Raw genomic sequence first — 21,747 nt, 5'->3', positions numbered from 1 at the left:
AGGCACACTTAATTTGCTCATTTATTCATTCTATAAATCCTTTCTAAATACTTATCAATTGCCAGGATTCTTCCTTTGATCCTGCACAACCTAAAGAGGGCGCACTTACCACTCCTATCTTGAATCTTCCCTGAAAGCTTGTTTTTGCTTTTCGCAACACAACCTTCTGTGCCAGGGATGGCCTACATTCACTACCAGTGAAAGTAAGACCTACATACAGTCCTGCTGTCAATACAGCTGAGCAGTCGCAACTCCTTCTTCCTCCACCTCTGTCCAAGCCCTCTTTTAGTTCTGTAGACAAAGATCACAATATGAATTCACACTGGCCTGTACTGTAAGCATAGTAGAGAAGCAGTCTCTCCTGCCAGAGTAAACACACCTGTACCTGGCACCATCTCTTCTGACTCCCTCCCAACAATTAAAAAATTGTACACAGCAATCTGGTTTTTAAAAAGTCTATGAACCTGGCCGGGCGCGGTGGCTCAAGCCTGTAATCCCAGCACTTTGGGAGGCCGAGACGGGCGGATCACGAGGTCAGGAGATCGGCCATCCTGGCTAACCCGGTGAAACCCCGTCTCTACTAAAAAATACAAAAAACTAAGCCGGGCGAGGCGGCGGGCGCCTGTAGTCCCAGCTACTCGGGTGGCTGAGGCAGGAGACTGTCGTGAACCCGGGAGGCGGAGCTTGCAGTGAGCTGAGATCCGGCCACTGCACTCCAGCCTGGGCGACAGTGAGAGTCCGTCTCAAAAAAAAAAAAAAAAAAAAAAAAAAAAAAAAAAAAAATTCTATGAACCTGAAAATATAGGCTTTTCTCCAAGTTTTTGTTTTCTGTTTTCTTTAGTATTATCACCTACCTTCCATCTTATCAGTGACTTGAAATTTATCCTGCACCGACTTCTGACAGCTTCATTCAGTGATTTCCAGATACTTCTTGTTCTATTAGTTTCTAAAGACCTTACCTTGAGATAATCTGATTAAGTAGATCTGAGCAGGAAAATTGTAAAATCTTTTGACCATCACATAAGAGTTGTAGCCTTCAGAAACTTCTAATTTTCACAGTGTGTTGTTAAAACAAGTATTCTGATGAAAAATAAAAAGGAGAGTAAGGAGCTATAAATTATATAAATTATCAGTCACATAGAGAGATAATTTTTCCTGTACTTATTTTTGTTTAAGTATGGCTATAAAATAGATACAAAATCAAGCAAATCCAGATTTGATTTCATTAGGTTTCCTTATTATTGTCCCTTTTCTACCCAACCAGAATGCTCATTAGTGCTGAAGTTATTATATAAAATTTACCACTTTTATAAATCATTAACATAGGAGGCACAAAACAGCTATGTTGCCCAAGAAACAGCTTTTATTTTAATATGTGCTGCTAGCTTTCAATCATTGTCTCCCTACTGCTTTCTGCTCATGATAGCATTATGTTCAATAGCAGTTTGTAGAATGTGAGTAAATCAAAATCTATTATCTACATAATCAATCATGATATATCTATTGGTATATCTATCTTGTAATATAAAAATTCCAGCTTCAGCAGAAATGGCTGCATTTAAGGAAAGATAACCTCGTGAGGCGATTCTAATGAAAGCCAGTTATGAAAACCACTGTGTTGAACTAGTCTATATGTATACATCTATATCTCTACTACTTCAAACCTATATACTACTCCAGAATCACATATTCTCTACCACACTGATTCTTCCCTTTTGTGATTCCTTTTGTGTTATTACTCTGACTAAACACCTAAGAACCTTAGGACTCCTCCCTTACCCCATATATCTCATAAATGTCTAGGACCTGTCAATCTTCTCTCCAAATTATGAAACTCCTATTTTCCCTTCAATTCATTTCCTCTGGATTATCATCATTTAGCGCTTCCATTATCTCTAACCAGAAATCATACTAGGCCTTCTAACTAGTCCTATTCTCTTTATTCTTACCCACTCCCACACACTTTTTTTATTTTTTTGCCAGAGCAATTTTCCTACAGCATAGATCTGGGCTTGGCAGTCTTCAAGTGAAAAAATATCTTTGATGACTATTCATTCTGTGGCTGGTATGATCCACCTCATGAGCTAAGGGTTTGGGAAAGTCACAACTCAATTTTTCAAAATAAACTGCCTCAGGGTAAAATATTGCATTCTCAGAAGACCAATGTTTTTCCCTTGAGGCCTCTCCTCCTTCACTGAATGATCCCAAAACCATGAGAACTTAATTTTAAAAGCCAATCCTACTGCCAAATGCTTTGGGGTGATAAAAGTACACAGTAATGTAACCAGTCTTCCAGCAGCCTCTGTTTTTCGGCCACTATTGTTTCAGTCTGTGTCACAGCATTGTTGTTCTAAACAGGTCTTACTGTCATAAGGCATTTTTGATAAAAATTCTGCAGTGGCTGCAGTAGTTCTGACACAAAGGAAGAGTGAGCCTACATTCAGAGTGAGTACACCATGTTAGAAAGACAGAGTGAGGAGGGACTTTTGGGACTTTTCTATATTCACATACAGAATATACCAGAACTAGGCTTTCTTCTCATTGCTGTGCAAAGAAGTCCAGGTCACCAGCCCAGGCCCCCCTTCTTTTATACAAGTTCCTAGTTGGGGCTCTTTCCTGCTGGAGAACTTGCTTATGACCTTCACAGTCTAGAAGAAAAGATCCAGTAGGTAGATTTTTAAATTCCTTTTTCACCCAGATGTTTCTTGGGCTCCAGACAGTCTTTCTAGACAATCTACATCACAGTCTAGCAGGGGAATTCGACATGACAACAAAGAATGTCAGAGTACTCATTTCTTATAGTAGAAGTGTGTGTGTGTGTGTGTATATATATTATATATGAGAAATATATATGATATATATGAGAAATATATGATATATATGAGAAATATATGGTAAATATATACCATATATGTGATATATAGGTACATAAATATGATATATGTACATGAAATAGAAGTGATACAATAGAGGAGTAATTTATTCTGGTTGGGAAAGTTAAGGAATCCTCACCAAGTGCAGCTTCTGGAACTTTATGCTCAATGATAAAAAGATCTCCAGATTCCGTTCCAAGATGGCCGAATAGGAATAGCTCCAGTCTGCAGCTCCCATTGTGACTGATGCAGAAGACGGGTGATTTCTGCATTTCCAACTGAGGTACCTGGTTCACCTCACTGGGACTGGTTGGACAGTGGGTGCAGCCCACAGAGAGTGAGCGGAAGCAGGGCAGGGTGTCACTTCACCCAGGAAGCACAAGGGATTGGGAGATTTCCCTTTCCTAGTCAAGGGAAGCTGTGAGAGTACCTGGAAAAACAGGACACTGCCATCCAAATACTGTGCTTTTCCAATGATCTTAGCAAATGGCACACCAGGAGATTATATCCCATGCCTGGCTCGGCAGGTCCCACACCCATGTAGCCTTGTTCACTGCTAGCGCAGCAGTCTGAAATCGACCTGCGAGGTGGCAGTATGGCAGAGGGAGAGGTGTCCACCATTGCTGAGGCTTGAGTAGGTAAACAAAGCAGTCAGGGAAGCTAGAACTGGGCGGAGCCCATCTCAGCTCAGCAAGGCCTACTGCTTCATAGTCTCCACCTCTGGTGGCAGGGCATAGCTGAATAAAAAGCAGCAGAAACTTCTGTAGACTTAAACATCCCTGTCTGACAGCTCTGAAGAGAACAGTGGTTGTCCCAGCATGGTGTTTCAGCTCAGAGAAGAGACACACTGCCTCCTCAAGTGGGTCCCTGACCCCCAAGTAGCCTAACTGGGAGACACCTCCTAGTAGGGGCCAACTGACACCTCATACAGGCAGGTGTCCCTCTGGGATGAAATTCCAGTGGAAGGATCAGGCAGCAATATTTGCTGTTCTGCAATATTTGCTGTTCTGCAGCCACCGCTGATGATACCCAGGCAAACAAGGTCTGGAGTGGACCTCCAGCAAACTCCAACAGACCTGCAGCTGAGAGACCTGACTATTAGAAGGAAAACTACCAAACAGAAAGGAATAGCATCAACATCAACAAAAAGGACATCCACACCAAAACTCCATCTGTAGGTCACCAACATCAAAGACAAAAGGTAGATAAAACCACAAAGATGGGGAGAAACCAGAGCAGCAAAGCTGAAAATTCTAAAAACCAGAGATCCTCTGCTCCTCCAAAAGATTGCAGCTCCTCACCAGCAATGGAACAAAGCTGGATGGAGAATGACTTTGACAAGCTGACAGAAGTAGGCTTCAGAAGACCGGTAATAACAAATTTCTCTGAGCTAAAGAAGGATGTTCGAACCCATTACAGGGAAGCTAAAAACCTTGAAAAAAGATTAGACAAATGGCTAACTAGAATAAACAGTGTAGAGAAGAGCTTAAATGACCTGATGGAGCTGAAAACCATGGCATGAGAACTATGTGATGCATGCAGAAGCTTCAATAGCTGATTCGATCAAGTGGAAGAAAGGGTATCAGTGATTGCAGATCAAATTAATGAAATAAAGCAAGAAGAGAAGTTTAGAGAAGAAAGAGTAAAAAGAAATGAACAAAGCCTCCAAGAAATATAGGACTATATGAAGAGACCAAATCTATTTTTGATTGTTATACCTGAAAGTGACGGGGAGAATGGAACCAAGTTAGAAAACACTCTTCAGGATATTATCCAGGAAAACTTCCCCAACCTAGCAAGACAGGCCAACAATCAAATTCAGGAAATACAGAGAACCAAACAAAGATACTCCTCGAGAAGAGCAACCCCAAGACACATAACTGTCAGATTCACCAAAGCTGAAATGAAGGAAAAAATGTTAAGAGCAGCCAGAGAGAAAGGTCGGGTTACCCACAAAGGGAAGTCCATCAGACTATCAGTAGATCTCTTGGCAGAAACCCTACAAGCCAGAAGAGAGTGGGGGCCAATATTCAACATTCTTAAAAAAGGAATTTTTTCAACCCAGAATTTCATATCCATCCAAACTAAGCTTCATAAGTGAAGGAGAAATAAAATTCTTTATAGACGAGCAAATGCTGAGAGATTTTGTCACACCAGCCTGCCTTACAAGAGCTCCTGAAGGAAGCACTAAACATGGAAAGGAGCAACCTGTACCAACTACTGCAAAAAAAAAAGGCAAACTGTAAAGAACATCGATGTTAGGAAGAAACTGCATCAATTAATGGGAAAAATAACCAGCTAACATCATAATGACAGGATCAAATTCACACATAACAATATTAATCTTAAATGTAAATGGGCTAAATGTACAATTAAAAAATACAGACTGGCAAATTGGATAAAGAGTCAAGACCCATCAGTGTGCTGTATTCAGAGACCCAACTCACATGCAGAGACACACATAGGCTCAAAATAAATGTTTTCTATTTCCAAGCAAATGGAAAACAAACAAGCAAAAAAAGCCAGGGTTGCAATCCTAGTCTCTGATAAAACAGACTTTACACCAACAAAGATCAAAAGAGACAAAGAAGGCCATTACATAATGGTAAAGGGATCAATTCAACAAGAAAAGTTAACTATCCTAAATATATATGCACCTGATACATGAGCACCCAGATTCATAAAGCAAGTCCTTAGAGACCTACAAAGAGACTTAGACTCCCACACAATAATAATGGGAAACTTTAAGACCCCACTGTCAACATTAGACAGATCAACGAGACAGAAAGTTAACAAGGATATCCAGGACTTGAACTCAGCTCTGCACCAAGCAGACCTAATAGACATCTACAGAACTCTCCATCCCAAATCAACAGAATATACATTCTTCTCAGCACCACATCGCACTTGTTCCAAAATTGAACACATAGTTGGAAGAAAAGCACTCCTCAGCAAATGTAAAAGAACAGAATCATAACAAACTGTTTCTCAGACCACAGTGCAATCAAATTAGAACTCAGGATTAGGAAACGCACTCAAAACCACCCAACGACGTGGAAACTGAACAACCTGCTCCTGAATGACTACTGGGTAGGTAACGAAATGAAGGCAGAAATAAAGATGTTCTTTGAAACCAATGAGAACAAAGACACAATGTACCAGAATCTCTGGGACACATTTAAAGCAGTATGTAGAGGGAAATTTATAGCACTAAATGCCCACAAGAGAAACCAGGAAAGATCTGAAATTGACACCCTAACATCACAATTAAAAGAACTAAAGAAGCAAGAGCAAACACATTCAAAAGCTAGCAGAAGGCAAGAAATAACTAAGATCACAGCAAAACTGAAGGAGATAGAGACACAAAAAACCCTTTAAAAAATCAATGAATCCAGGAGCTGATTGTTTGAAAAGATCAACAAAATTAATAGACTGCTAGCAGGATGAATAAAGAAAAAAAGAGGGAAAAATCAAATAGACGCAATAAAAAATGATAAAGGGGATATCACCACCAATCCCACAGAGATACAAACTACCATCAGAGAATACTATAAACACCTCTACAGAAAAAAAACTAAAATATCTAGAAGAAATGGATAAATTCCTGGACACATACCCTCCCAAGACTAAACCAGGAAGAAGTTGAATTTCTGAGTAGACCAATGACAGGCTCTGAAATTAAGGCAATAATTAATAGCCTGCCAACTAAAAAAAGTCCAGGACCAGATGGATTCACAGCTGAATTCTACCAGAAGTACAAAGAGGAGCTGGTACCATTCCTTCTGAAACTATTCCAATTAATAGAAAAAGAGAGAATCCTCCCTAACTCATTTTATGAGGCCAGCATCATCCTGATACCAAAGCCTGGCAGAGACACAACAAAAAAAAGAGAATTTTAGACCACTATCCCTGATGAACATTGATGCAAAAATCCTCAATAAAATACTGGCAAACCGAATCCAGCAGCACATCAAAAAGCTTATCCACCACGATCAAGTTGGCTTCATCCCTGGGATGCAAGGCTGGATCAACATATGCAAATCAATAAACACAGTCCATCACATAAACAGAACCAATGATAAAAACCACATGATTATTTCAATAGATGCAGAAAAAGGCCTTCGACAAAATTCAACAGCCCTTCATGCTAAAAACTCTCAATAAACTAGGTACTGATGTAACATATTTCAACAAAATAAGAGCTATTTATGACAAACCCACAGCCAATGTCATACTGAAAAACTGGAAGCATTCCCTTTGAAAACTGGCACAACACAGGGATGTCCTCTCTCACCACTCCTATTCAACATAGTGTTGGAAGTTCTGGCCAGGGAAATCAGGGAAGAGAAAGAAAGAAAAAGAGGAAGTCAAAATTGTCCCTGTTTGCAGATGACATGCTTATATATTTAGAAAACCCCATCGTCTCAGCCCAAAATCTCCTTAAGCTGATAAGCAACTTCAACAAAGTCTCAGGATACAAAATCAATGTGCTAAAATCACAAGTATTCTTATATACCAATAACAGACAAACAGAGAGCCAAATCATGAGTGAACTCCCATTCACAATTCCTACAGAGAGAATAAAATGCCTAGGAATACAACTTACAAGGAATGTGAAGGACCTCTTCAATGAAAACTACAAGCCACTGCTCAATGAACTAAAAGAGGAGGACACAAACAAATGGAAAAACATTCCATGCTCATGGATAGAAAGAATCAATATTGTGAAAATGGCCACACTGTGCAAGGTAATTTATAGATTCAATGCCATCCCCATCAAGCTACCAATTACTTTCTTCACAAAATTGGAAAAAACTACTTTAAAGTTCATATGGAACCAAAAAGGAGCCCACATTGCCAAGACAATCCTAAGCCAAAAGAACAAAGCTGGAGGCATCATGCTACCTGACTTCAAACTATACTACAAGCCTACAGTAACCAAAACCGCATGGTACTGGTACCAAAACAGATATATAGACCAATGGAACAGAACAGAGGCCTCAGAAATAGCACCACACATCTACAACCATCTGATCTTTGACAAGCCTGACAAAAACAAGAAATGGGGAAAGATTCCCTATTTAATAATTAGTGCTGGGAAAACTGGCTAGCCATAAGTACAAAGCTGAAACTGGATCCCTTCCTTACACTTTATACAAAAATTAATTCAAGACTGATTAAAGACTTAAATGTGGCCGGGCACGGTGGCTCACGCCTGTAATCCCAGCTCTCAGGGAGGCAGAGGCAGGAGGACAGCTTGAGCCAAGGAGTTCGAGACCTACCTGGGTAATATAGCGAGACCCTGTTCTCCACAAAAAAGAAAAAAAAAAAAAAGACAAAAAAAAAAAAAGACTTAAATGTTAGACCTAAAACCATAAAAACCTTAGAAGAAAACCTAGGCAAAACCATATTAATTCAAGATTGATTAAATACTTAAATGTTAGACCTAAAACCATAAAAACCTTAGAAGAAAACCTAGGCAAAACCATTCAGGACATAGGCATGGGCAAGGACTTCATGTCTAAAACACCAAAAGCAATGGCAACAAAAGCCAAAATTGACAAATGGGATCTAATTAAACTAAAGAGCTTCTGCACAGTAAAAGAAACAGCAAAAGAAAAAGAGTGAATGGGCAACCTACAGAATGGGAGAAAATTTTTGCAATCTAGCCATCTGACAAATGACTAATATCCAGAATCTACAAATAACTTAAACAAATTTACAAGAAACAAACAACCCAATCAAAAAAATGTGCAAAGGATATGAACAGACACTTCTCAAAAGAAGATATTTATGCAGCCAACAGACATGAAAAAATGCTCATCATCACTGGTCATCAGAGAAATGTACATTAAAACCACAATGAGATACCATCTCACACCAGTTAGAATGATGATCATTAACAGGAAACAACAGATGCTGGAGAGGATGTGGAGAAATAGGAACACTTTTACACTGTTGGTGGGAGATTAAACTAGTTCAACCATCATGGAAGACAGTGTGGTGATTCCTCAAGGATCTAGAACTAGAAATACCATTTGACCCAGTGATCCCATTACTGGGTATATACCCAAAGGATTATAAATGATGCTACTATAAAGACACATGCACACGTATGTTTATTGCGGCACTATTCACAATAGCAAAGACTTGACACCAACCCAAATGTCCATCAATGATAGACTGGATTCTTAAAATGTGGCACATAAATACCATGAGAGACTATGCAGTCATAAAAAAGGATGAGTTCATGTCCTTTGCAGGGACATGGATGCAGCTGGAAACCATCATTCTCAGCAACTGTCACGAGGACAGAAAACCAAACACTGCGTGTTCTCACTCATAGGTGGGAATTGAACAATGAGAACACTTGGGCACAGCACAGGGAACATCACAACCCAGAGCCTGTTGTGGGGTGGGGGACGGGGGAGGGATCACATAAGGAGATATACCTAATGTAAATGACGAGTTACTGGGTGCAGCAAACCAACGTGGCACATGTATACCTTTGAAACAAACCTGCACGTTGTGCACATGTACCCTAGAACTTAAAGTATAATTTTTAAAAAAAGAAGTAGTGAGATATATACAGGATCATGTTTCTTAGCCCTTTAAAGTTCATTTTCAACATTGAAAAAAAGAAAAAATCTCCAGATGAATAAGGTTCACTGCGGGGCTGCAGTGGGAGTGGATATGGAACATTATGAACATCATGTGAAAAGGTGTGAAGATATGAATTAGTATGGAATACTTGGAGAAACCGGTTTTCCCATGAGGATAGAGCACAACAGAAATGAGCATGGAGGAGTGGAAAAAGGGAGTTATCCAGATTAGGTTAGAAAACAAGCCAAGAAACAGCAATCAAAGGCTTACAAATTGGGATATTACAACCTCAGGGAAATATGGAGATACTTTAGGAGTGTACAAGTCTATAGTATAAACATTGTGCATCTTGCTGAAACATCTTGCTGAAACTTTAATTTCTCTTTCTTGGGGGAGAGAAGAATTTATAGTGATTATTTTTTTAACACCAAAAGTTAAATATTATTACTTTAGTAATAGTTAGACTCATTGTTTCATTAACTCTTAATTGAATAGGTTTTCTGTTTTTGTTTTTGTTTTTGTTTTGGTACTCTCTGGGAGGTAATCAGTGACCTTTTGCATAATAATTTATGGCAAGAGACTACTGCATCCAAAGGTTAGGTCAGCCCTAATCCACTATCATTCCTTAGCAGTATCTTAAACTTTTTTTAAATCCTATTTTTAAAGCATAAAATGTATACAGAAAAGTGCTTATACCGTAAGTGTACAGCTTGATGAACTAGAACAAAATAAGCATGTCCATGTAACCACTAACCAGGTCAAGACATAAAACATTACCAACTACTTTTAAGAAGTTTTCGCTCTGTTCCAGGCAAACTGCTAAGTGTTTTATGTAGATTTCGTGACTAACTGGATATAGGGCAGTAACATTAAAGAGTCATCAATGAAAGTGTAATTGCCCGACAGGTTGTTCCTGTCCACTGCCCAGAAAAACCCAACACTGAGAACAGCAAGAGTTGAAATAGAGAAACAGCTTCATAATTGCAGGGCCAGCCAAGCAGAAGGATGGAAGAGGTTTCTCAAATCCACCTCCCCGAATTTGGAGGCTAGGGTTTTTCAAGTATAGTTTAGCAGGCAGAGGGCTAGGGAATGCAGAATGTTGACTGGTTGGGTTGGGGATGAAATCACAGGGGTCAAAGTTGTCTTCTTGTGCTGAATCAGTTCCTGGGTGGGGGTCACAAGAATAGGTGAACCAGTTTCTTTGTATGGGCTACCAATCGGAGTGGTGCCAGCTGGTCCATCAGAATGCAAAGTCTGAAAGACAGCTCAAACATCTGTTAAAAGAAAAACTTCAGTCTAATTAAATTTAAAGGAGTTTGAGCAATAAATGATTTGTGAATTGGGCAGTCCCCAGAATTATAGCAGATTCAGAGAGACTCCAGGGATGCCTCACGGTCAGAACAAGTTTATAGACAAAAAAAGAAAGTGATGGAAGTGACATACAGAACTCAAAAGTGAGGTATAGAAACAACTGGATTGGTTACAGCTCAGCGTTTGCCTTATTTGAACACAGTTTAAACACTCAGCAGTATGTGACTGGTTGAAATATGGCTGCTGGGAGTAGCCAAGACTCAGCTGTTGTTACTGGTGCATACTCCTCAGTTAAGTTTTCAATCTTGTCTACCTATTAAGTTAGGGTTAGGTTGCAGTTCATCCACAAGGACTAAAATATAGAATTTTGGAGTCCTTCTCAGGCCATATTTGGTTTGCTTTAACACATCAATCTTAGGTTTTACAATAGCCATATTATCTATAGGAGCAACTGGAGAGGTTAAAAATCTTATGACCACTGGCTACTTGTCTCCTGAACCACAATTCTAACCTTGTGGTGAATTCATTGGTTGTACAAAGGCAGTTTTGGTCCCTGGGCAAGGAGTGAGTTAATTTCAGGATGAGGCTATTATCATATTTGTTTTAAAGTTAAATATAAACTAAATTTCTCCCATAGTTAGCTTGGCCTACACCCTGCAATGAACAAGGACAGCTTGTGAGGTTAGAAGCAAGATGAAGTCAGATATGCCAGATTTTTTTCACTGTCATAATTTTTCTAAGACAGACTACTTTCACTGTCATAATTTTTGCAAAGGTGGTTTCAAAAGAAGTCAAAGTTCCTAACCAATATATTCAAGTCACTCATTATCAGGGTCCACCTTTTTCCTTGTATTTGTCTCATGTCATACAACCCTATGTTCTAATTAACATATAAATTACTTGCTATTTCTTTGGAGCACATCCTGATTCTCTCCTTCTACAACTTTGCTTATGCTGTCTGTTTCTTCCTAGAACGTAGCTCCCTCTCCAGGCCCCTTAACTTTGCCTTACTTTCCCCCAGCATGCACAGGCACAAAGCCTTTTTTAAGAATCCATCTTCAATACTATCTTTTCCATGATATGTGCCCATTCTTCCTGGTTGAAAGTAAACTCACATATTCAAACATTTCCACAGGACTTTAGGTTGTGGAGACCAAGCTTCTTGGCCTTCAGAATGAAGACCCAACTTCCCAATGAGGTACAGAAGCTTATATACCATCTTGAGATTATGGAAAGAATGGGGGCTTGGATGCTGGCAAAACAGCTTATGGGAGGTAGGAGAAGAGGAATTCTATTGAGAGGCAATATAATTACTAGAGAGAATGATTAGATTGGGGAACAGAGATTCACTTGTCAACAGTTCTCTTAGGAATTTAATGATCCTTGGAGACAGTTATTATCTTAAAAAAGGGTCTGTTCAAGTGTGATTACATTTTTAGTCTTCTTTCCTATAAGGAATAATATAACAAGGAAGGAACAAGAACATTATTCTCTTTGGTGAGCCCTTATGTGGATAAGGGGAAAATCTCTTCCAGTACTTGTTGATCTCTAATAGTTTTTAATTTAACCATCTCATTATACTAGGGAGCCATGCTTTGGAGTGAAATTATTTTGATTTTCTTCAGTGTATACCCTTGCTATAGCTCTTATCCTTTTCTACACTGGATTATTGTTATCCTGATTTGACTAAGTTTGTTGAGGACAGGTTTATTCATGAATCATTTTCTATCCACTTACTATTAACATCTCATTTTAGAATTAACTGTGTGTATGAGTCCATTTTCACATTGCTATAAGGAAATACCTGAGACTGGGTAATTTATAAAGAAAAGAGGCTTAATTGGCTCATGGTTCCCAAGGCTGTACAGGAAACATGGCTGGGAGGCCTCCCGAAACTTACAATCATGGCAGAAGGCGAAGAGGAAGCAAGCATATCTTCACATGGTGACAGAATGAAGGGGGATATACTATACACTTTCAAACAACCAGGTCTCTTGAGAACTCTATCATGAAACACCACTAAGGGGATGGTGCTAAACCATTAGAAACTACTTCCATGATCCAATCACCTCCCACCAGGTCCCTCCCTGAACATTGAAGATTACAATTTGACATGAGATTTGGGTGGAGACACAGAGCCAAACCATATCACCATGACATTTTGTACATGTGACATTTTGACACGCTAGTCATTTCAATAACCATCACTTATATTTTTAGCTATAAAAAATAATTTGGATTTGCCTATGCCCAGCAACTTGAACATCAAAGTAAAATAACTATTGTACATATGGTAGCATTGAGGTATTCAATATATATCCCAGTTGTGATAAAGTATTTCCTTAATGTACACTGAAACATAAAATACAATAGCAAGTAGAAATTTAAAATAAATTAAGGTATAGAAGACTCTTTGTATTAATGGTATATTGGATTAGACTTTGTATATTAGACTTTTGAACCACAATGGAAAGCTCACTTAAGTTTTGTCTTGTTCTCCATAGGCAACCAAAATATATTATTTATAGAGTGATAGATACGTTGATATTCAAATACATATGACATACTTTAATTTTTTTCTTAATCTTTCCTCATCATTCGTCAAGAAAAAAGTTTCTAGTTAAGTGTGCTGTTTTTCATCAGTACCTGAGGACTCAAAATGGAAACAAAAATTCTACTTGACTTGTAACTTTAAAATGACCCAATTATATAATCATTTTATAATTTTAAAATGCCCCTCAAATGCTAATTATGAAGTAATGAAAAAGTAGTTTATTATTGACCATCATAAATCAGTTATTTCTTCCTTAGAATTAATAAATTATATTAAAATTACTTGATTTATCCTTTGTCTTCCACATTATCACCTGCCTCACCTGGTCAACTCCTCCACTTCCATTAGGTACAAACAATCACGCACGCACGCACGCGCACACACACACACACACTCAATACGACAAAGGTCGAGTTATAGTTTTTGTTTTTTTTTTTTTTTTTGAGATGGAGTCTCATTCTGTCGCCAGGCTGGAGTGCAGTGGCGCAATTTTGGCTCACTGCGACCTCAGCCTCCTGGGTTCAAACGATTCTCCTGCCTCAGCCTCCTGAGTAGCTGGGACTACAGGCACATATCACCATCCCCAGCTAATTTTTGTATTTTTAGTAGAGATGGGGTTTCACGACGTTGGCCAGGATGGTCTCAATCTGTTGACCTCATGATCCGCCCACCTCAGCCTCCCAAAGTGCTGGGATTACAGGCATGAGCCATCACGCCTGGCCAAGTTACAGTTTTCTAAGTGTATGTTCCAGTACTAGCCCACTGCTTTATAACATGTTTGTGGAATTTGTCTTTAAATAAGTGAATTAATAAATAAAATAGGTTTAAGAGAAATATAATAAAACTTTCTCTTCCCATTATTTTCCCTAGAATCTTAGGCCATGGTCTTTCTAAATTGTCTTAATGAACTTACTCAGTGGGTAGTCCCTTGCAAAAAGAACTAATATGTTGTTTATTTGTTTTGTATATATCCATAGAGTTCATTTAAAGATATCTAAAATTGTTAGGAATCCTTTAAAAATTGGGGGTGGTTGGTATTTGACGCAATATTTCTACTCTGTATCATTTCATTAGATATCAAAATATTTTGTCTTAAATAAAACTTCCCGAAGTGCTATGATACAAATTCTCTTTTGAGCAAAAACTAAATTTCCCTCATTAACTATGCAGATGGTTTATATTAGATAATTTGAAATTAGTTGTCTAATTTCTTTTTTTTCTCTTCTCTTTTTTTTTTTTTTGAGATGGATTTTCTCTCTTGTTGCCCAGGCTGGAGTGCAGTGGCACAATCTCGGCTCACTGCAACCTCTGCCTCCCAGGTTCAAGCGATTCTCCTGCCTCAGTCTCCCAAGTAGCTGGGATTACAGGCCTGAGCCACCATGCCCAGTTTTATTCTGTTTTTCACAAGGAGGGAGCACTTGCAATTATATATGGTTGTTCTAAACAATCATTTGAACAGTGATTGTTATATATCAGGCACATATGAACCCTTGGTAGTAAGAGTCATTTTGCTTTATCTAGACAGATAAATATATAAGGAATACATTTTATGAAATTAAAAGGAAATTTCTGCCCATTCCCAACTCATGGTGATAAAATGATTTTTTCACTTCTTGTTCAAAGGGAATAGTGTGATAGTGCTAATCATATGCACTCTGATATTTGTGCCTTCACCCCTACCACAAGATAACCAACAGTAATAAAACAAACAAATATTGGATAAAAACAAACAAAAAAAATGTTTAAACCAGAAATGCTTAAAACAGAAAAAATCTGGCTGAAATGTGAGTTAAACATTGATGGTTTGAAGGTAGAGAAAAATTATTTTTCTCAAAATTATAATTAGTTTCTGCCTTAGAAGTTGTACAAGTCTGAATATTCCCTTGGGGCCTCCTGCTCTTAGGATTTAGAAACCCCCCCTTTATTAATTTTTTTTTTTTTTTTTTTTCGAGATAGAGTCTCCCTTTGTCACCCAGGCTGGAATGCAGTGGCACGATCTCAGTTCATTCAAACCCCACCTCCTGGGTTGAAGCGATTCTCCTGCCTCAGCCTCCCTGAGTAGCTGGGACTACAGGCTCGTGCTACCACGCCCAGCTGATTGGTTTTTGTATTTTTAGTAGAGACGAGGTTACACCATATTGGCCAGGCTGGTCTTGAACTCTTGACCTCAGGTCATCCGCCTGCCTTGGCCTCCCAAAGTGCTGGGATTACAGGTGTGAGCAACCACACCCAGCCTAGAAAACCCCTTGAATGGGACCATTAGGTATAAAAACATAACAAGTACCTGACTATTGGTTTTACTAATAGTGAAGTAACTGTTAATGCAGATATTTTACATTGAAAAGCTAGGCATTCTATTGTGTACTATTGCATTCAAAGTGGTTTCTCCAGGATTCATGCCTATTTAAGAATAAATAGGTATATGTCATTTGTATTTTCTCTGTATGAACATTTGCCTTCAAAACTAAAACTTTTTTTGGCCGGACATGGTGGCTCACGCCTGTAATCCCAGTACTTTGGGAGGCCAAGGTGGGCAGATCACCTGAGGTCAGGAGTTTGAGACCAGCCTGGCCAACATGGTGAAACCCCATCTCTACTAAAAACACAAAAATTAGCTGAGCATGGTGGCACACATGTATAATCCTGGCTACTCGGGAGGCTGAGGCAGGAGAATCACTTGAACCCAGGAGGCAGAGGTTCCAGTGAGCCAAGATTGTGCCACTGCACTCTAACCTGGGCAATAAGAGTGAAACTCTATCTCAGAAAAAAAAAAAAAAAAAACTATCCTTTTTTTGTGGAGGTCTGTGGATTCTTGTTTGAGTAGTTATTCTTAGGATAATAAGCATTCATTCAATAAATCCACTGAATTCTTACTGTGTGCCACACACACACATCACTGTAAATACGGGGGATAAGGTAGCACACAATATTGACATCCTTGCTTCCTGGAACTTACAATAGGAAATAAGAGGGGGGACAGTTAGAGAACCAACACAATAGACAGATATGAATCATGTCAGGTAGTAACAAGTGCAAAGAAGAAAAACAAAAGCAGAGTAAGGAATAGAGAGTTCTGGTGGAGAGAAGGGTTCAAGGCAGATACCTTAAATAAGGTGTTCAGGGAAGGCCTCTCTGAGGAGGTGATATTGAAGCCTCAGAAAGAGCTTACCCTCGGAAGCACAGAGATTACATGAGAGGCTCTGGAATTTGATGGGCAGCAGAGACAGAGCAGTGGTGGTGGTGAGAAGTGGTCAGGTTTGAATATGTGTGTCAAGAGGACTTGCTGAGGGGTCATGTATGATGTATGAGGATGTAGATATATTGAGTTCTAATGAATGAGATAAATATTGAGTGAAAAGAACAGGTTTAGGGGCTGAGATGCTTATCTGCCATTCATTTGTAGAGTTCAGGAAAGATGTCTATGTTGAGAAAAATTTGGGAGAATACAGATTGTTTAAATCCCTGGTATTGGATAAAATTACGTAAGGAAAAAGTATAAAGACCTAAGGAGCCTTGGAGTACTCCAACAAGAGGCCATGGAAACTTGTGACAGAGAGGATTAAAATGTTAGTGGAAGAAGACAGAAATGTACAAAAGTGTGCACAGATCTGGACTGTAGAAATAAAATATAACACACAATATTAGTTAAAGCTGGAAAGAATTAGGACTCATTTGTTCTGATGTGGCCCCTATTGAGGCCCTGTTGGACTGGATGTTCTGTCAGTCATCCCAGTGTAACCAAGTTGTTTAGCTTCAAAATGTATATTGAAACTTTTTTCCTTTCCTGCTTTTAGCCTTAAAACATACTTTAAAACTCTCTCTCTGGGCCCTTCCCACCAGACACTTATCTAATTATGTGCTTACTTAGAAGTTGCAGGGGCTAAAGTTTTTTGTTGTTGTTTGTTTTGAGACAGTCTCACTCTGTTGCCCAGGCTGGAGTGCAGTGGCATGGTCTCAACTCACTGCAGCCTCCACCTCCAGAGTTCAAGGGATTCTGCCACCTGAGCCTCTTGAGTAGCTGGAATTGTAGGTGCCCACCACCTCACCTGGCTAATTTTTGTATTTTTATTAGAGGCGGGGTTTCACCATGTTGGCCAGGCTAGTCTCGAACTCCTGACCTCAAATGATCTGTCCGCCTTGGCCTCCCAAAGTGCTGGGATTACAGGCGTGAGCCACCAGCCCCAGCCCCAGGGCCTAATCTTAAGACAAACTAGACACAAAGACCCAGTTGTGAAATTCCAGAGATCACCTCAAGGTGGTTAATCTACAACCTGGCCATTGTTGAGACTCTGATGCCAACCTGCACTCCAGGTAGACCATGACTCAAGACAGCCACCAGAACAAGACACATAGACCTTGTACCCAGCACCACTCCCACATGCCTCCATTCCAAGTTCCCCTTTTAAAACTCCTTTCCCCAGCCTAAAGCTAGAGATGGCTCCTTTGAGGCCTGAGCCCAGCCATTCTTCCACCTGTCAGCATTTGAAAAAAAAGCTGCTTTCCTTTCACATCTCACTCCTTACGCTTTGACTTCTGAGGCCCAGTGGTAAAAAGGCATCATGCCACACTACACAAGACTCACTTTCTAGGTCCCTATTTCTTAACTTTGGATCTGCCTGTTGTAGTGTGGCATGATGCCTTTTTACCACTGGGCTTCTTGGCAGTTGGACCTGCACTCAGGTATGGAGAGGCATGTGAAGGCTTTTCCAGAGGAAGGGGCAAACTGTCCTGTGACTTGGAACTGGGTGGAGCTAGGCCTTGAAGCTGTCCATAAAAGAAGTTCAGGAGGAGGGTTTAGACTTGTGGACTCTGAAAACTCTTATCTAGGACCCATTTCTAGTGAATTTTGGGTTGTACTTCCCTTCTGACATCCTCTTTTTAAAGTTTTATCAAAAATTGTACCCTGGCTCTATGCTGCCATGGATCAAAATGAATTACCCTAATTGTGAACTCCCTAGAATACAGTTGTTAAGAGACTTGGAGCCAGACACAGGAAACAAACTCCTGCTCCACTGCTTTTTAGCTGAAAAATCAGTTAGGAGGTAAATTAGTATAGGTGAGAGGTCACAAAAACCAGATGCAAGTAGTGGAAATAGGAACGGAAAAACATGAACTAAAGGGAGCTTGATAGCTAATCATAAGTGGGATATAGGAGAATTTTTTACATGGCCCTGAAATTTCCACTTGGGACTACTGAATAAACTGCCGTCAACCAAAACAGGAACTAAGAGAGGAAGGCCATGTGTTTAGCAAGGATGATAATAAAGTGATACAAGGGAATCAATGTTTATATCCCTCTCAATAATTCTCTAATAAATTCTCTATTATTCTCATAATAAATATGCATGGAAACTACTAAAGTGAGGTACCCTAAACATATACATCTATATTATCTATACACATACACACACATACACATGCTGTGACAAAGGTAAGGAAAGACACTATTTCAGTATGTACATGCTTATGTCTATCATAAAAAATCAGGCTATGGAAGAGAAGAAGAATGCCACATGCATCTGATTTTTAATTATTATTTTCATAGATTCGGGGGGTATAAGTGCAGTTGTGTTACATGGATATATCGTGTAGTAGTGAAGTCTGGGCATTTAGTGTACCCATCACCCAAATAGTGTACACTGTACCCAATAGGTAGTATTTCATCCCTCACCCTTCTCCCACCGTTTCACCTTTTGAAGTCACCAGTGTCTATGATTCCACTCTATATGTCTATGTGTATCCATTGTTTAGCTTCTACTTAAAAGTGAGAACACAGGCATCAGATTTGATATGGGTCCTGATATTTAATTCAAAAAGAGAATCAAAGTACTCAGTTGTAGTTATTTAAAAGGAGAAAACTTACCCATTTCTTATGATTAGTATTTCTTCTAAGTGTCTAATCATTAATTATCTGAAATACTTACTTAAAATACAGATCACTGACTCCTCTCCTGATGATTCTGATTTGGGGGGTCTGAAACAGGAGGAACCAGGAATCTATACATTTACAAGCATTAACAGGTGATGCTTTCTCATCATTGGCCAAGTTTGGAAAACCATAATTAAAGGCAAGGTTCCCAGAAGCCCTAGTGCCTCAGTAATTTTTTAATGGTACCTCAGGCTAAAATAAATACCCAACCTTTCTATTTATGAAATTGATAGATCCAAACTTGATATTTGTAGTTATTAATATGGTCCAACAGATGTCACTGTGTTTCCCTCAAAAAGTTAAACTATCCCACAGAACCCCTAGGAATTCCGAGGCACCCCAGGGCACTGAAGCACTGTTTACAAGCTACAGCCTAAAGGGATTTTTTTCTGGCATAGAATATAAGTAAAATCTCTGAATGGGTCTTCTATAAGATCATGAAACAAAGTGAACTTTGTGTTCCACAAATTCTATTGCTTTTAGTATCATTTGTTGTTGTTTTCATATGGTTTATATATATATATATATATATAGAGAGAGAGAGAGAGAGAGAGAGAGAGAGAGAGAGAACAGGCATACCAAACATTTTTCTACAGAAGCAGAGAGCACATTTATTTTGTATGTGTGTGTTGTTGGGGGGAGGGGGCACAGATTATCTTGATTGCATATTCTTTTCTTATCCATTCTCTTCCAGCCTTTAAACATGTAAAAACCATTCTTACCTCCTGAATTTGACCTATAGGCTGCAGTTTGCCAACGACTACTGTAGTTTTAAAACCTAGAGTATAACATGAAAGTGCAATTCACTGAGGGTGATTCTGCAAGATTGGAAGCCCTCAGTGTTTTTGTTTTCCTTTTTCCCCTTTTTGCTCCAGGGAAGACTATGCAAGGAATACTGGAAGGGCCTACTGGTTTCAAAACTACTGTAAACAGCGGGTGGCCATAGAATTTTCTTGCTCTAAATTCTTGACTTAAGGAGGATCTGCAAGTTATTCCAGTTTAATAAAGAATCCCTGTTGAATTTCCAAGAAAAGGAAATAGGGTATTGCACTAAGCCCTTTATCAATTATTTGCTGATTATGTGAATGGCTAATGAGATTTCACAATTATAAATAATCAGGCAATCCTTAGTTTATAATAGATTAATTATAGTTTATAATAGATCAATATAATTAATTGAATATGCCATTTGATGTTTCTAGGTTTTATTCCCAAAATTAGTGTGGCTGTCTTGAAATTATGCATTGTGCTTAGAACTTAGGATTTTACGTTGCTTTTTTCTTTTTTTGTTTGTTTGTTTGTTTGTTTTGAGACAGAGTTTCGCTCATGTTGCACAGGCTGGAGTGCAATGGCGCGATCTCGGCTCACTGCAACCTCCGCCTCCCAGATTCAAGTGATTCTCCTGCTTCAGCCTCCTGAGTAGCTGTGATTACAGGCGCCTGCCACCACGCCCGGCTAATTTTTTGTATTTTTCGTAGAGGTGGGGTTTCCCCACGTTGGCCAGGCTGTTTTCGACTTTAAGAATCCAGTATGACAAGTATGCACGTTCCTGTGCTAGTCATAAAAGAAATACATATCACTGGCAATAGTGGTCTTGAGAAAAACTATGATATTTCTTGAGGAAACTCCAATCTATATTTAAAAAGAAAAAAAGGACAATTTTAAAAAAGTGTACCATATAGGTTCTTCCAAGTTACAATCTTACAGCCTTCACCAAAAAGATGTTTTGTCGACTAAAGCTTTCCTACAACTTTAAGTCATTACTTCTTTTGCAAGTTGTCATAAGAACCCTGAAATTACCGCTGAAAACATTTTATAAATTTATTCATCCATAGAGACTCCAATATTCCACAAGGGCAGGGACAGTGTGTTTTGCTCACCATTTTATCCCCAAGCACACAGAATTGTGTCTACAGCCTATTAGGTGTTCAATAAATATTTGTGAACTTATTGATCAAAGACAAAACTACATTTAGTCAGAATCATCCAGTGAAAAGCATTTTGCATTTGATGACTAGTAGACTTAGATGAACAGTTTCAGGACCACCGCTAATTTTCCTTGGGTCATTAGAAACATCCCTTTAGGGCTGCGGAGGGAAAATCCAATCTGGCCGCTGCCCCACAGCCTCTTTCCTTTCCGTGCGTTTGCCTCCCCGTTCTGAAGAAGGAGGAAATGGAGGCGGAAGAGCAGCAGGGATTTTCTTAGCCATTTTCTTACCAACAGAGGGCCAAGGAAGCAGTAGTGCACTACACTGTGGGTTGTCTTTGCGAGGAAGTGGCATTGGGCAGAGATGCAGTTCAGCAAACTTATCATTGCAGCAATTTTGGAGCTAACTTTTCGACAGTGCAAGATCTAGAAATGTGTGCAAGACATGCGAAAAGAACCACCATTAACACTGAAGATGTGAAGCTCTTAGCCAGAAGGAGTAATTCACTGCTAAAATATATCACAGACAAAAGTGAAGAGCTTGCTCAGA

At 39.2% G+C, this 21,747-nt stretch overlaps 1 long non-coding RNA gene across 2 annotated transcripts in view; it reads right to left on the bottom strand.

Moving 5' to 3' along the window:
• LOC106997524 (uncharacterized) overlaps window positions 1-21,747 on the bottom strand; it is a 77,631-nt gene that overhangs the window by 54,338 nt on the left and 1,546 nt on the right. The gene's annotated exons all lie outside the window — the stretch shown is intronic.

The sequence above is a fragment of the Macaca mulatta genome, chromosome 3 (assembly GCF_049350105.2).
Source record: "Macaca mulatta isolate MMU2019108-1 chromosome 3, T2T-MMU8v2.0, whole genome shotgun sequence".
Lineage (NCBI taxonomy): Eukaryota > Metazoa > Chordata > Mammalia > Primates > Cercopithecidae > Macaca > Macaca mulatta.
Note: the sequence above shows the minus strand (reverse complement) of the source record. Positions and strands in the feature narration are given on the sequence as shown.